Raw genomic sequence first — 15951 nt, 5'->3', positions numbered from 1 at the left:
TCAGCAGAATACATTTTGTGATGTCAGCTTTAATATTAGAGTAAATTTACCTATTATCAAATTTAAAGGTATGAATATTATCTAGGCAATGACATAATATGCTTTTAATGATATTATTATTTCAAAGTGAGTTACAACTATGCAAAATATTACATCTTTAAAATGTCCATAACTCACTTTAAAATGATAATATCAACAAAATCATATGTCATTGTCTAGATAATATTCTTAACTTTAAATTTGATAATAGGTAAATTTACCCTAATATTAAAGCTCACATTACTAAAATGTATTCTACTGAACGAAAATTTGTTATGGTGTACGTTAGTAAGACAGAGACAACAAATGCGGGTATGGAATCCTCTTAAAATTAATATGATACAAAAATATCTTTTTTATTTGTGTAAATTTATTATTGTTGTAGTTACTGGCTTACTGCATTTTCTACTAGCAGTGTTTTATGATATTGATAATACTGCGTTTTATACATTGCACAAATATATGATATAATGTGAGTAATGCTAAAGAGAAACGCAGTAACTGTAATATTATGTGAAAATTGTCAAAAATAATAGCATTTTTGAATTTCTAGCATAAATTTCCATCTATTTCAATCAAAAAGTGTACTTAAAGTTTTCAATTAATTAAAAAAGTTACAAAAACACAAAAGTTCAATTTCCCGAAAATTTGATTTTTGTAGTTATTGCTTTTCGCAGTAGCAGGGCAGATTACAAGTATTTAAATATTCTATTATAGACAAGGTAACAATATGTTAGTAATCATACCTTTATCCAATAATTATAATTTTAACTGTATTTTTTTAATAATATTATACAATATTCTATGTATGCAATAATGTAAGTATCACTTAAATGTGTTTTTTTTTAAATATTTTACAATATCATATCTATACAATAAAAGAATATTTATGTAGGTAATGGTTTTTTAAAAAATATATTTAATTAATAATTGATTACCTAATTATTTATTGCCGATTATCAATAATTTCACTTGTTTATATAGTAAGGGCTTACCAAAGTATAAAAATTGAAAGTTGTGGTGGCGGAAAAGGGAAATATATATTATTGTACTTGTGGTAAACGGAAATGTTGATTTTGCGGAAAAGTGAATCATCCAATAAAATAGAATTTATTTATTCAGGAACTGGTGTTTTTGAAATATTTTCGTTTTTTGTAATTTTTGTTTTCTAAGAATTGGAATCCGCAGTGTTGGCTTCCAGCTAGATACAACCTTATACCTTTATATTTAAATTTTTTCCTGATAAAAAAACGTGATGAGTGACAAACACAAAAAAAAAATAAACACCTATCGCAAAACCGCTATACCAATCATTCTGCTCAGCATTTAAAACATAAAAACTGCGACCCTTTGGAAAATTTTAGTTATCCATCCCCAAAATAAAATATTATACAAATATTACTAATCAATCTTAAATGTAACACCGCTAAAATAAAATGTCATGACTATAGTTATATATAATTGATATTTGAAATGCGATCTATAGTTTCCGCACGTATACTAATAGAATCAGACAACGAATCTGCGACAGTGGCAACGCCGACAATGCGAAATATTATGGGGTAAATAATATTACAGTGTAAAATTATATTTCATAAAACAATGTATAATGAATACAGGTTTAAAATTATTTGACATATATTTTTAGCGTTTCGTGTGTTTTTTTATTAACAACTGAATATAAACAGGTATTATTTTAATGAAGATGGCTTTAGAAAAATCTTAAATAGGAATATGTTCATCATTGTACGTACCAGTAATTTACAAGAGTCGTTCATTCATGGCTTTTTGTTATCGTCACAACAGTGAAATTTTTCATTAAAAAAAAAAAGAAAGAAAGAAACTAAGAAATTGAGAATTAAAACCTAATGGTGTGTGATGATGCCATTAAAATATTTCTAATCCTAGTTCCCTCACTGTAAATTTTACGCGGAAACTTTGTGTTAATCTAATACTTTAATTTTGAATTGTTCAAGTAGCATATTATATACTATATAGTACCTACATAATATTATATTCAACTTATTAAAGATTATATTGTAAATACAATTAAAAACGTAATATGTTGAATTAATAACGAAATCAATTAATAAATAGGTAAGTTAAGTATTCTTCTGACTATAAAAATATTATATAAGTATTTTAAATTCTATTTCAATGCCCATGGTCCCGAGTTCAATTTGAATAAAATTAACGAACGCGCTCGTAAATTAAATAACAAATAATAGTGATTTAAAATTCGTATTTAAACTTCATTATAATATATAATACGTGTAGGACGGAAAACAACCGTAAACAGCGGTCATAAAAAAAAATAATAATAAAACAAATTTTAAATATTTTATGATGGAGGAAAATTTGTTTGCAAATGATGATTTATTAACGGTGGTTGGACATTAATTTATTTATTTTTAAATTTATATCGTAATTTTGTTTGAAAGCCTATACATTTTGAACTGAAATCTTAAGTATTCACCGCTAAAATATTCGATGAGATTCTGATGCAAAGTTCCCGTGAGAGTTTCTACAAAGTTTACGCCAAAGTTCACAGTAATGTTTCGAATACTAACCATTTACTAGAGGATTTACGTGGTCCATTCAAGAAGAACAAAGGAATTAATTCTGCTACTTGTGTACCATGGTTTACTATACACGTCAATTCAATTTCTAGTATAGGCAGGTGGTGGTATAGGTATACGCGCGGTGGTTACAAACCTTGTCGGGTTAATTGGATATAGAATTTTTATTTATGAGCATCGTGCAAGTTGATCGCATATAATATTTTTGTTTATATCAATATGTTATATTATAAGAATGTTTCAAGTAACACGACATTACTAAACATTTAACGAATCAATAGTGAACAAATAGCCCTTAAATATTATGATTTAATGGCTGATGATTGATCCATTCAATTAATATATATTTTATTTTTTAAGCAACCTTGAAACTATTCCAATATATAATATTATTTTCACCTAAAAATTATTATTATTCAATTTTGGTTGACTTTATATATATAGCGATTTAATATTGAACGCGAGTGGCTACTAAGCATTCAGTGAAATCCCATCGTTTTATATTCACCGGGCAAACGCTTTCGATTAATTTGAATAATATTGTAATTAATCGGATTAATTATCTGACAGTCAGTCCACGACGAATGTTGTTATCGGTTCGTGCTTCGACTAACTATAAGATGCTATAAGGCATACGACGATAATAACCGACTTATCCGGTTTTTCGACGTTTACTATGGCTTACCATATTATTATTAATTTCCTAAATTGCCTTCTATAATACCATATCATATATATATAAAGTGGTTAGGTAATTCAACAAGCGTACTTCCCTCATTTTTTACTGAATTTATTGAAATTCTGATTTTTAAATCTTTGAGTATACCGCATTTCATTATTTTCAAATATTTATTTATGAAATATGTTTTATTGATAAATTTTTTTTTTTTAATTGGAAACCATATTTGTTTACTTTTCATTAATAATAACATTATTTAATTCAAATTTTGATGTATATAAATCGTACCTTACTGAGGAAAGTTTAATAAATCTAAAACTTTTCATTAAACATTTATACAAAATTATAGTATAAACATTAAACTTGTATAGAGCTCTTGATGTTTTTTTGTAATTCTTAAGGAATAAGAAGTGTCCTTTGGTGATAGAAATTTCTATTTTTTAAATAAAAAGCCTCCGTTTTTCTTTTCTCAATTGTTCAGTAGTTTCTGAACATTTTGTAATAAAAACAAAATTCATACCATTTTTATTTTAGTTATTTCAATTTATATACTAAGTATAAAAGCTCCATTAAAGTGGTCAGAGGATTTATGGAGAATATGGAAATTTGAAAATGTTAGTTATTTATATAAATCTACCAACATTGATAATTTGTAAAAATAGTACACGCATAATAAATATTAAATCCATGATTTCAATATTGTATCTATCATATATTTTTGTGAAACCATTTTTAAGGATTATAATTCAATAAACATTTTAATAATTGAGAAACAACTTTTTTGGATTTTTGATTAAGTGCATCAACGTTATCAAAGAAATTATCTACTAAATAATTCACAATTAAAAATAGGGGTTCTCATTTGAAAAATAGAAGTTTGTATCTCTATAAGACACACTTTATGTCCTTAAAGTGTACAAACATATCTAAAGAATTTAATAATATGATTGAAAGTATATTTAAAATTCCAAAAGTCCTAATTTGAATAATATATTTATTAAAGAAAAAATATGATGAACGTAGTTAGTGAATCTCCTGGTATGATATATATAATTACATAAAAGCTTATCAGTCGTCGTAAAATCTCCATCATTGCGGTAATGCGGCTAGTGGATTTAATATGAGGTATGGAATCGTAGGAGATTTTCCTTGCGACTCTACCGAAAATGGCACCCACGATACGAATTATAAGAGCCTGTCGGATTACCTTTAAAGTGCGCTTATTGCTTATTTAGATACAAAACAAACGTTAACGGGAACCACCCTCAACCTCATCGCTTCTATTCTCAACTTACATAGTTATATCTCCACTACCGTTGAGTGAAACGCAATACGAATATTCACAAATCCGTCGACTCGTCGTCATACTCACAGAACAATAATAATATGTATGATTAAATTACCAGCTGCGTACAAATCATCGTGGTATCTAAAAATAAAATACATGTAAAGATATTATTTATTACGCGATGATAAAAATAATGATTTAAATAAGAGGTTTTCAAACTTCTTTTTCGTGTACCACTCATGTATATTATGAATAGGCCATGTACCATTAATGATCAAATGTGCCTTTACACCTTATCAAGTCTATCGCCGTCGCGTTCAAATCCCAGTGGTTTAATTGGATAAACGCTGTTAGCCGTGGTTATCTTTTTAATAAACTGTGTTTAAAAGTATTACCGCAAAGTCAAAAATAAACAACTTGACGACATTTGACAGTAGTCAAATGACAAATAATTATCAATTATTGCTACTTGTAAACTGTTTGAAAAATGAAAAATTGCACTAGTTGATTAACCTCTAATCAGGTTCTAAATATGTCTACCAAGATAGGTAATGTGGTAAAATAAACAGCACAATAAATTATAGACAACGCGATAGAGTGTGAAGACACCTTGAAAATATAATTATTCAAAAAATATCAATACATTTATAAAAATAATAATAATTTACAATTTACAGTATTTAAAGAGATTACACAAAGTATATAAAACACTATTAGATCCGTTAGGTACAACATTAAGTAAAATATTTATATTCATTAATTGTCTATACTTTACCGACATACGGCTTTTCGCATACTACCAATGATTTATCACTGATTTAGATACGTGTTATTATTACAAAACGATGCGGTTGAACTGCGATTAATGTTGTGTTACGGGGGTTTGCTGTGAAAAATGTAGATGAGAAGGTGATATAGAAACAAATTCCGTCCATCAGTCTTCGAGGCAGTTCGATTATGTTTTATCCTTTTATTTTCGAGAATGATAAAGAATATAATTTTGATAATAATAATACTATGCTGTTGATCAAAAATTGAGACCCATTATTAGCGATGTTAGTAACGAATTTCCATTAAGAGATTTTTCTTTAAGAAAATTTTAAAATGGAAATTTTGAGCTTCAAAAATGTTCAAACGAATTTTTATATCAAAAACTTTTAATATATATATATATTGAGCATTGTGTATTGAGATTAAGATTATAAAGATTATTTTAGATTGATATGAAATCAAACTAATGAAATATATTATTTAATTTAACTAAAAAAATTTCTAATCTTCTATAATACCAATTATCAATAATGAACAAATTAATATTATTGTATTTAAAACTACATTTTAAAATTACTTTAATTTTAGAAATTAATTTTTCGAGATTTAATTTATAGGTTATCGAACAGGAATATTGTGTTTGCCATTGTATTACGTTGTGATAAAATAATATATTATATATTTCCATTATTGTGACAGATTTCGTAATCGTATATGTGTAGTTGTTGTGCATCCGATGAAATCGATTTGCATGGCGCATAATGCAATCTATAGTAGCTTATGTGCGACTTATGTGCCTACTTGAATATAAATCTTATAATATAATAAAATTACCAATTGCATAATTTTATTCCAGATATATTATAGACGTAACAAGATAACTATCTATTTTGTTTCGTGGAAGGTGAAGAGGATTTACTTAAACACAAAACTCTTTATACTTTCAGCTCGTAAATGTAAGTAATAGCGTACTATTATGAATATATATATATATATAAATAGATAACATGATAAATAAAATAATATTTGTCACCAAAGTTACACCTGTTATAGAATCTATAGCACGTGTGCACTGTTACAAACGTCATAGTAAAATAATAATTATATTGTATAAGCGCATAAACAAAAATATGGAGCTACGTATGTGATTTATTATAAATGTTGAAACAACACTATATCATCATCATGGTTTTCTTTATAGTATGATATGCATACTGCTATAATATATATTTTGAATCATAAGTACACGCCTGCCGGCAGTAGTATATGAACAACAAAAACCGATTATTGACGATCGTCGATCAATCATTTGCCAAATAGTTTAAGTGAAAACTTGTAGGATGATAAAAGTAACACTGAGTATAATAGAATTTTATCGGTTTTGCAGGAAAAAATACGTTCAGGGTGAAAAATGGGGTCCTAAATAAAATAGTATAAAGTGCCGACTTTGGGTATGGTCAGGGGGGATAAGTGTGACGTGAAAACGCAAGCTCATATAAATGCATTACTATATACTGTATATAGTTTCCTTTTTTCAAATATTCTGTTTATTACCATTTTTAAGATGAGATACCTAGTTTTGGCTTATAAATGTACCTTTAACTTATAAAAAACACAATCGAATTTTGTTGTTAAAAAAATGCACTAGTAAAAGAATGATTAATAAAAAATGTAATACATCACATGACACTAGTCTATCCTACAAGGGGAAAGTGCAAAATCAAATCATTTCGATTATAAGTTTCATGAAAAATAATATTAGGAGAATCGACTTTAAATTCAGATTGTCATTTAATTTTTTTAAATAAATCAATTTATTTGAATTTCACAGTATTTTTTACATACTTAATAAATTATAACATTTACGTTATAAATATTATTGAATTGCCGTAATATATATTTATTTTATTATTACACTTCACTGCTAAGTCATATTAGTTTGAATAGTTTTCAAAATGTGTTAATATATTATATTTAATTATATATTTTAATATTAAAGTTGTAGATTTAATTTAATGAATCATAAATTGTCTTGAACTTCCTATCAATTACATTGTAACGTAGGTACGAACTTGTTGTATCGATATCAGTATACTCAGAATTCAATATCATCATAACTCATAACTCATAAGGCTGTTCGATCTTACTCCTGTCCTGTCGTCCTGTCTTACCACTAAGTACTCACCTGGTCTTAAATAAAAACGTTTATCGAAATAAATTCAGCCTATATGTATTTTTGATATTTTTACATTTATGAGAGAAATCTATGAAGAATACTAAATATAGAACAACCAACTCTCATCAATCACTTTTTAACACGTATGTCGACGAATGTTGTGATATTAAAACTTTGTAGGAGGCATAATAATGGGTCGTGTACTCGCATGTATCACATAATATGTACGATTCATAAAATATTGTTTTAAAACAAAGTATTATGATGACGCGAAAAAAAACTATGTATTTTGTTGAATTGTTTTTCTATACATGATAGATAGTATTAGATACGTCGTATTCAGAAACATTTATGCAGAAAAGTCGCAATAGATGTGCTGTAGCCACTGGTCATGGACTCATGCAATTTATCTTTTTCCGATTTTGTTAATATTGTAGATACAAGAAATTAATGAAAGGCAATACGTATTTCACAATTAAAATAATATACTATTGCGTTTGAATTGGGTTGTTCTAGTTCAATTTGATTGTATTTTAAAGTTAGACAGTAACTATAGAATAATATTAATATATATTATGTCACTGTGTTATCATTTAATCACTATAATTCTGTCTAGTGTGGTATAAACGCCGTGATAAACACACTTCTTATTTTACCATTTATCAATACTAATTAACCATGCATTTTTGTTTTGTCTCTTGTTAATGAACTTGATATTTTATAGTAACATCTTAAATTTATTAGTTCACGTAATGTAATTTGTTTCTCATTTTGAATATTGAAAATGAAAATTTTCGTTGATTTGATATCAAAATGATTCTGCACATATTTATATTTTGATCATGCATTTGAATCATAATAATATATTTAAATACGCTAATACGCTATAAGATAACATAATAATTAATAAATAGTAATCGATTACCATAGAATTTTCTCCAAGTTATACGTTCACGGGAATTACCCAATCCTAAACATAATAAACTGTATTATGAAATTTTAACGCATGTATTATACGCCGCATAGTGTGTACACTGCGTACACTTTCATTGTGTAAATGTTTACTCCTCTGAGGTATATGTATATATAATTCAACGCAAAATCTGCTTTCTAATAAAAGTAACAAACAGACGATTTTCGGTCGGAATGAAAAGCTAAGCGGTTTATTCGCATACGATGATTTGAGAATAATATGGCATTATACGATATATATATATATATAATATATAACACACGCACACTGCACACAAATATATTGTATATACATTTTACCGGCGTATACATATATCCGTATATTTTTACACCATTTCCTAAGCACACTTATTGGATACGACCTTAAGACTATACATATATCGTTGCAACAAAAATCTCGTCTAGTGAATTGGAAAGCATCCATAAATGAAAAGTTTAAAAACAATACAATTTATAGTAATAAAATGCTCAGCGATTGTTCGCTGAAGAAATTATAATTATAATAATTTATTCATTATAATATGTTATTATAATATGGTTGTGTTGATTATACTTCAGAGCTGTATACTCGTCAATCTCTGGAATTGAATAACGTGAATAAAATAATGAGGAAATTGCTAAATTAATACGGTAGTTTACACCTATAGTAAATATACATTACATTATTCATTCGGTTTTGTACTATCACTGAGCGTAGAAACGCCTGAATAAGGGATCGCATATATTCAGTAAAAGTCTGCTGAGAATTTTATTATAAACGGCAGAGAGTTTATAGTCTGTAGTTGACGATTTCGATTAAAAATCGTTTTTATAACTTTTATTATTATACTATTTCATATTGTGGTAAATTAAATGTACATAATATAAAGGGCTCCGTTCATGTATATTGTCCTAGCCTCTGTATTATTATTATTATTCAGTCTTTTAAAGTATTTGAATACAATTTATTTTGAATGCATTTGAGTTGAAGTAGGTACTTAAATTTATACTATGAAAATGTTTTTTTTTATAAAATTTTTGTATTCACGTGAAAACAACTCGATTGCATGAAGGTTTTTATCTCTGAAAATATTTCACCCCTTTAAATTGTTTTTTTATATTTATGTATGTATAGGTATTATACATAAATTCAAAAAACATTAATTATTTAATACGCCATTTTCAAAATATTAATTTATTAATTTTTAACCATTAATAGTGTTTATACCGTGTAATACTAAACGATTGTTCTTTAATAAAATTTCCATAAGAACTACGAAGAATACATTTTTTACATTAACACATTTGAAAAATTAAAACTGTTATGATATTTCCTTTCCGTGACCAAAAGAGCGGCGAGAAGGACGTTTGAATCATCTGGCATCGGTCAGCTGCACGAACTATGCGAATGATTGTCTAGTTATAGATGAGCAACTTCAGTAGACCGCGATGACGTCGAATAACACAGAATGTCCACCGATCGTAATGTTAACTGATCCGACGAATTGTGGTCGTCGACATTAATTATTACGAAATGCGCATAATTGTATATAATTACATTCGATGCGAGAGTTGACGGTTGGAAAAACTATACACTAACACACACTTGGCTACACTATATTGTATAATAAATTATAATTTTAATAATATAAATTCGATGTTATATTAATATTTTAAATTACCCATTCTTGTATATAGGTTCACGTTTTCATGTCTTAAAATGTCGAAAAACATTTTGTAGCGTATCTCCTACGTAACTAGGTATTTACATCAAGATGTCAACAAGATGTTATTCGGATTAATAATGGAAATAAATATTGAACAGTAAAATAATGTAAAACCGTATAGCTGAAAATTAACGATAAAGTGTATTGCGATGTATAGAACTTAATTTTACACACGAATACGTCCGGATATGCGTGGGTAGTAAAATTCGGCGTGGTTTTTTGAGCTATATAATGATGTATATCGTATAAGTGATGCCGGTTTTAAAAAGATTTGTAAAAGATATCGAACAAAATAAAATAGAAAAATACTGTCAAATGAAAAATCTTCTAACATACATTTTGAGTCTGCGCTAAGACTGCTCTAAATGAAATGAATCAAAATTTTAAAATAAGTTTTTTTTACTTTCAGCAACATAATATTAAATGTTCCCCAAACAATAATTTCACAAAATCAGTTATTTTTCATATAAATTGTTCGTAACGTAGCACTCGTTTCTTAAATCTGCTTGGGTTAAGTGCGGGTCATTTCTATGGAACCAGTCGGTAACCTATAGGGAATGATTTCTGTTTCACTTATGAATACATTTTCTCACGCAGATAGATTTAAGTGACAAATAAATGCTGGGCATAGGAAAACATAATTATTACTTAACATTTTTAATTTTTTTAGATATTCCTCTTATTAAATATCAAATAAATAATTTCACCTTTTATTCAAACTTGTATTTATTGTATTGATACCTTTAGTTAATTATCGTGAACATTATTTTACTTTTAAGCATCTAAAATTAATTTTCAGTTTTTATCCGTTTCGTTCAGAAACATAGATGTATTTGAAACTACAGATAACAATATCAAATAGCATTAGCTATAAATAAAATTCATCGTAATTTATGTACTGTATATAAATATATATATATTATAATAATGGCATCGTAGATGGTTATACATTTATAATTAATCATCAACTATAATATTCGATATATCATACAGAATTGATTATTTATTATAACGAACATAAAATAATCATATCTATATTCCATTATTTCGTAAGTTTTAATTATTTATTTAGTCTATATTATGGTATTCTGAAGCTAAAGTTTACGATTAGAGCATCGGGTTAAAATCTTAGTCTAAGCAATAATTATTAGATATATACTACACTGTCTAAATTGCTTTCGATTTGGTCGCGAATGTGTCGTGCTGTCTTATGTCCATTATCCGTCTATTGCTATGTAAAGCTTTAGTATATATATACTTAAGCGTAATCATTAGAGCTTAAGTGTCGCAAAATATACGAGAAATATAGTACGGGGGATAACTTTTTTAATTTTTAACATAAAAACTGTACGTTGGCATTCAGAGCGATCCACAAAGCATGATCAGTCCCGTTTATTCCTTTATTATTAATAATTATATTCACATTCTAATTTTTTAATTTTTGTATTTTTGTAAATACTTTTATAAAATATTTAATCAAGTTGAATAATTTATTTTTAATTTATATCATATACACAGGGGCAGGGCCAGCAATAAGATGGGGTAACAAAAGCCAGAGCCTTGGGGCCCGAATCTTCGGGGTTACCCATCGTCCTATAGCCATACGTCCATACGAAAACATTTTTTTATAATCATTGGCAAATTTTTACACTAAAATGAAATGATTTTATGTCAATCCCCAAAAAACTTGATAAGAAATAAAATTATTTTTGTCTTCATCGAAAAAATAAAACAATTGGAATGTGATGTGAATAATGGAATAATACGAAACACAAACTAACTCAACCAAATCTTTTTTTTTTTATCATTAAATAATATTGTTACTCTATTTAAAAATATTAAAATTCAACCAAGTTCTAGATATATTTTTTTATATACGTAGGTATCATCAAAATTAAATATGTAGCCAAATAAGTGTAAGTAAAATGGGCCTGAAAACGAATAAGCCCCAGGGCTCACAAAATTATCACCGACCCCGCATAATCCCATTTGAAAAAAATTTCGTGACTGATTTTAACACATGTGTTAATCAGCGAAATACGTTTATTATGTCCATAAAACGAATTTTTATTCTCAATTTTCAAAATACTTGTAGATTTTTCAAAAAAGTCTCGACTTCTCCGAGGTTTGGGTATTAGATTTTTCCGGACAACTTTGTATACTATAAAATATATAAATATAACAATAGTTATAGTTACCGTTATGAGAAACTCGCCGATTGTGGCTCTGCAGTTACGGTTTTTATAGTTTCTTACATTGCTGTGGAGTAGTAAATAACTCGGCCCAAGTAAAATGTGTAATTGATACGTTGTGTGAAAAACCTGCTTTATATACTTACACAAACGTCCAAAACACAAAACATAATATATATTATATTGTATAATATCGTATTTCATTATCGATGTCGGGCCGAACAAAGAATTGACTGGCGGAAGAACAAATAATAATTTATTCCATTATATAGAGAGTTGGTGGAGTGGCGAAAACGATAAAAATGTATGTGCATTAATTCGCTATAATACCTATTATATTATTAAGTGAACAAAAAATAGTTGCTATCGGATGTGAATATTTACCGCATTATAACATATCAATTATTGTCGTACATTGTCTTCGGTTCGTTTACAAGCCACTAATAAGCCAGCACCACATATTCATATTTTCGTATTACTTTTCGTGTCTTTTCGTAACGATCAGCCCACGGTGTAGCTAAATCTAAACGTCGTCGGTATTATTATGACCAACTGGCGATCGCCGATATCAATAAATGTTAGGGTTTGTTTTTTGCGCAAATGCGTCCGTCAAGGGCCACGCGTAATGCATTCAATCGACGTTTTATCAATAATAATTTAAATAAATAGAACAATATAAATTTTAACTACATATTTTATTAAAGTTTATATGCGTATAACTTTAATGAAAAAATACTCTTAAAATTGTATTTGAATGCAAATGCAAATACAAATATCTACCTATATTAATTTCTTTTATTCGGTAACTGTTAAGTACTAAAATATTATAATTATGATTATTTAATTATATATAACCAGTTATTGCGCTATCTGGGCACGGTGGTTTTATTATCCATATAATATCTAAAATATAATATGGTACACCAGCTTATGTCCTTGCAATGCTTTATTAATAACTCAACTATAACTAACGGTTTTAATTTAATACGTATATGGTTATTAAAATCGTTATTTGAACTACTTATTTTAATTAAATTTGCTTTGGGATGCGCAAGGTTACATTTATTAATAAGTTAAAGAAAATGAGTAAAATCATGTTAGAAAAGATCTTTAGAAATTTATTCAAAATAATGTTTTTATTATTTTAAGAACATTTCAAAGTAATTAACTTAAAAAATCTAAAATAATCACTATTATTCACTTTTTGTTAGACTATTAACAACTACGCTTAGAAGTTACAAATCACAATTGTTAATGATTAAGTGAAATCAACAATTTTTTTACTTTGAAAAATGTTTAAGATATAAACTCTTTTACCCAGCCGTTTTAAACCTACAGCTTAAGTTTTTAAATTGTTAACATTTATCCACGTTTAGAGTGTTTAGACCCTTTAAATGGGGAGAAGTATATTATTACCTATTTGAATGTGTATATATTTTTGTAGTTTATAGTGTTTTAAAATATTTTTCTCCCACTCTCTAAAATCTATATTTTTAATTTAAATTTTAAGGTAATATCTCATACGAGTGAAGGGATTAATTCTCCCTTTAACCTCCTAGAAATATGTTTTCGGAGGAGTAAAAGATTTAGTTTGTATTAATGTAAAATATTAAATGCGGCTATGATCATGATGGTATAATTAATTAAAATATGAACATTGACTAAATTTAATTAAGTATACTAACAAAAAAAAACAAGTTTGAGAGACTTGTCAACCAACCTCCCTGTGGTATCTCATGTGTAACGCTAATATAATATGTTGAAGTTCTATAATCAACTATATATGACGTGTGCTGGTATTCAATTTACACGTCCTTCATATTAACTCGTGAATATATTAATATTTAATACATAAAGTAAGTTTTGGAAATCAACTCAATCACACCGAAAAAATGTCTAATCATTCAAAAATTATACAAAAATAGGTAAATCTTGTAATTTTTGTTTTTTATTGAAAAATAATACATATAACAAATTATCAGTAATATTATTATTAGGTAGGTTGGTAGATATACAATGATAAACGAAATATCCTAAATACCTTTAAATCTGCCACAAAGGCGCGGTTTCCTCCTCTCATGTGTATAGCTATGGTATAATTATAATTGTACGAGTTGGATATAATTCGGCACAGCTTGAGATTTAATATTATAATATTATTTATACCACAATGCACAAACTGAAATATAAATATTAACGAATGGCATTTACGTTTTGTTATGGGTACGATGTTTTCAATACGATAAATAATATACATTCGAATTGCATACTTTTGGTAAACATAATTATTTACTAAAATGCAAAGATTTATAAGCATAATTATAATAATATTTACAGAGAGGATAAAATGCGCACGTGGGAAGCAAACCGATTTTCGTTTCATTTCGAAGTAATTTTAGCGTAACGTTATAATATCAATTTCCGCCGAAAATAATTGTTTTCAAATCAACTTCGATGATTATAATTTATAAATATAAGTATAAATTAATCGTGTAATTATTTCGATGTCGCGATGATATACTGAGTGTCCACTAAAACAAGGTACACTTTATCACTCATTACCCTGTAAATATTTTTTAATTCTGTTTGCGGGGAAATTAAACTAAACTAATGGATTATAAACTTCTATGACTTACAATTTTTTTTAACTCGTGTATTTTGTACATGCGCCTCACAATTTCATCAAAAGGCAACTCCAATTTTGAATATCATTTTCTAGTTGATCGTTTTTTTTGGAAGTAATTTTAGTCTATCAACTTGTATTCTAAACTTAAAATTGGGAGAAAATAAAGTTAGGTAAAAGTGAAAAAAAAATGTTTATTAAATTTGAGTTTTTGGTTTTATATTATATATTTTTCTATAATCCCTGTTTAGTAATTTGTAGTATGTACTATATAAATTTAATTTAATTTAAATACATAGTGTTTAAGAAGTCTGCTGAACTCGTCTAGTTTTTTTACTATTAATAATTTATGTTTTATCAAGTAAACGGTAAGAAAAGTTGGTTATTTTCAATATTTTAATCAAATTAGCAACTGTATATTTATGCTGCTAATTTACATATTAACACACATTATCAATATTGAAATTTAAAATTAAAAAAAAAAAAATCAATTTATACCTTTGGTATACCTACTAATATTGGTAGGTACAACAATTCACTCGTATTTTAAAATTACAACAGCATAAATGGGTTTGCTGTACAATGTACATTATTTTCGGCCGTAAGATGCGGTTATAATAAATATTGTTAGAAAGCTGCATATTAATAAAAGTCTAATAAAAAAACACTTTTAAAATTTATATTTAAATAAAGCTAAAAATACATCCATTCAGGAAGTATTTAAAATAAATTTCAATTATTTTTAAAAAAAAGTATAATACAAATATTTAGTATGTATTTTAGTAGGTGAGTATACTTTATAAATACTTATATAAATAAATATTTTATAAATAACAATAACTATTTCGACATAATATTTAAACCTACTTCATCCTATATATACTAAAATAGGAAAATAAATAAAAATTTAACAGTTTGATTTTAAT

At 26.9% G+C, this 15951-nt stretch overlaps 1 protein-coding gene across 5 annotated transcripts in view; it reads left to right on the top strand.

The window, feature by feature from the left end:
* LOC132929025 (uncharacterized) overlaps window positions 1–15951 on the top strand; it is a 162188-nt gene that overhangs the window by 79734 nt on the left and 66503 nt on the right. For 3 of the 5 annotated variants that reach the window (XM_060994050.1, XM_060994052.1, XM_060994051.1), the window contains one exon: window positions 6213–6312. The exons of the other annotated variants lie outside the window; for them this stretch is intronic. The gene's annotated coding sequence lies outside the window, so the exon portion shown is untranslated. The remainder of the gene's footprint in view (window positions 1–6212; window positions 6313–15951) is intronic. 5 annotated transcript variants of the gene reach the window in all.

Source organism: Rhopalosiphum padi, chromosome 4, assembly GCF_020882245.1.
Source record: "Rhopalosiphum padi isolate XX-2018 chromosome 4, ASM2088224v1, whole genome shotgun sequence".
In the NCBI taxonomy this organism is placed as follows: domain Eukaryota; kingdom Metazoa; phylum Arthropoda; class Insecta; order Hemiptera; family Aphididae; genus Rhopalosiphum; species Rhopalosiphum padi.
Note: the sequence above shows the minus strand (reverse complement) of the source record. Positions and strands in the feature narration are given on the sequence as shown.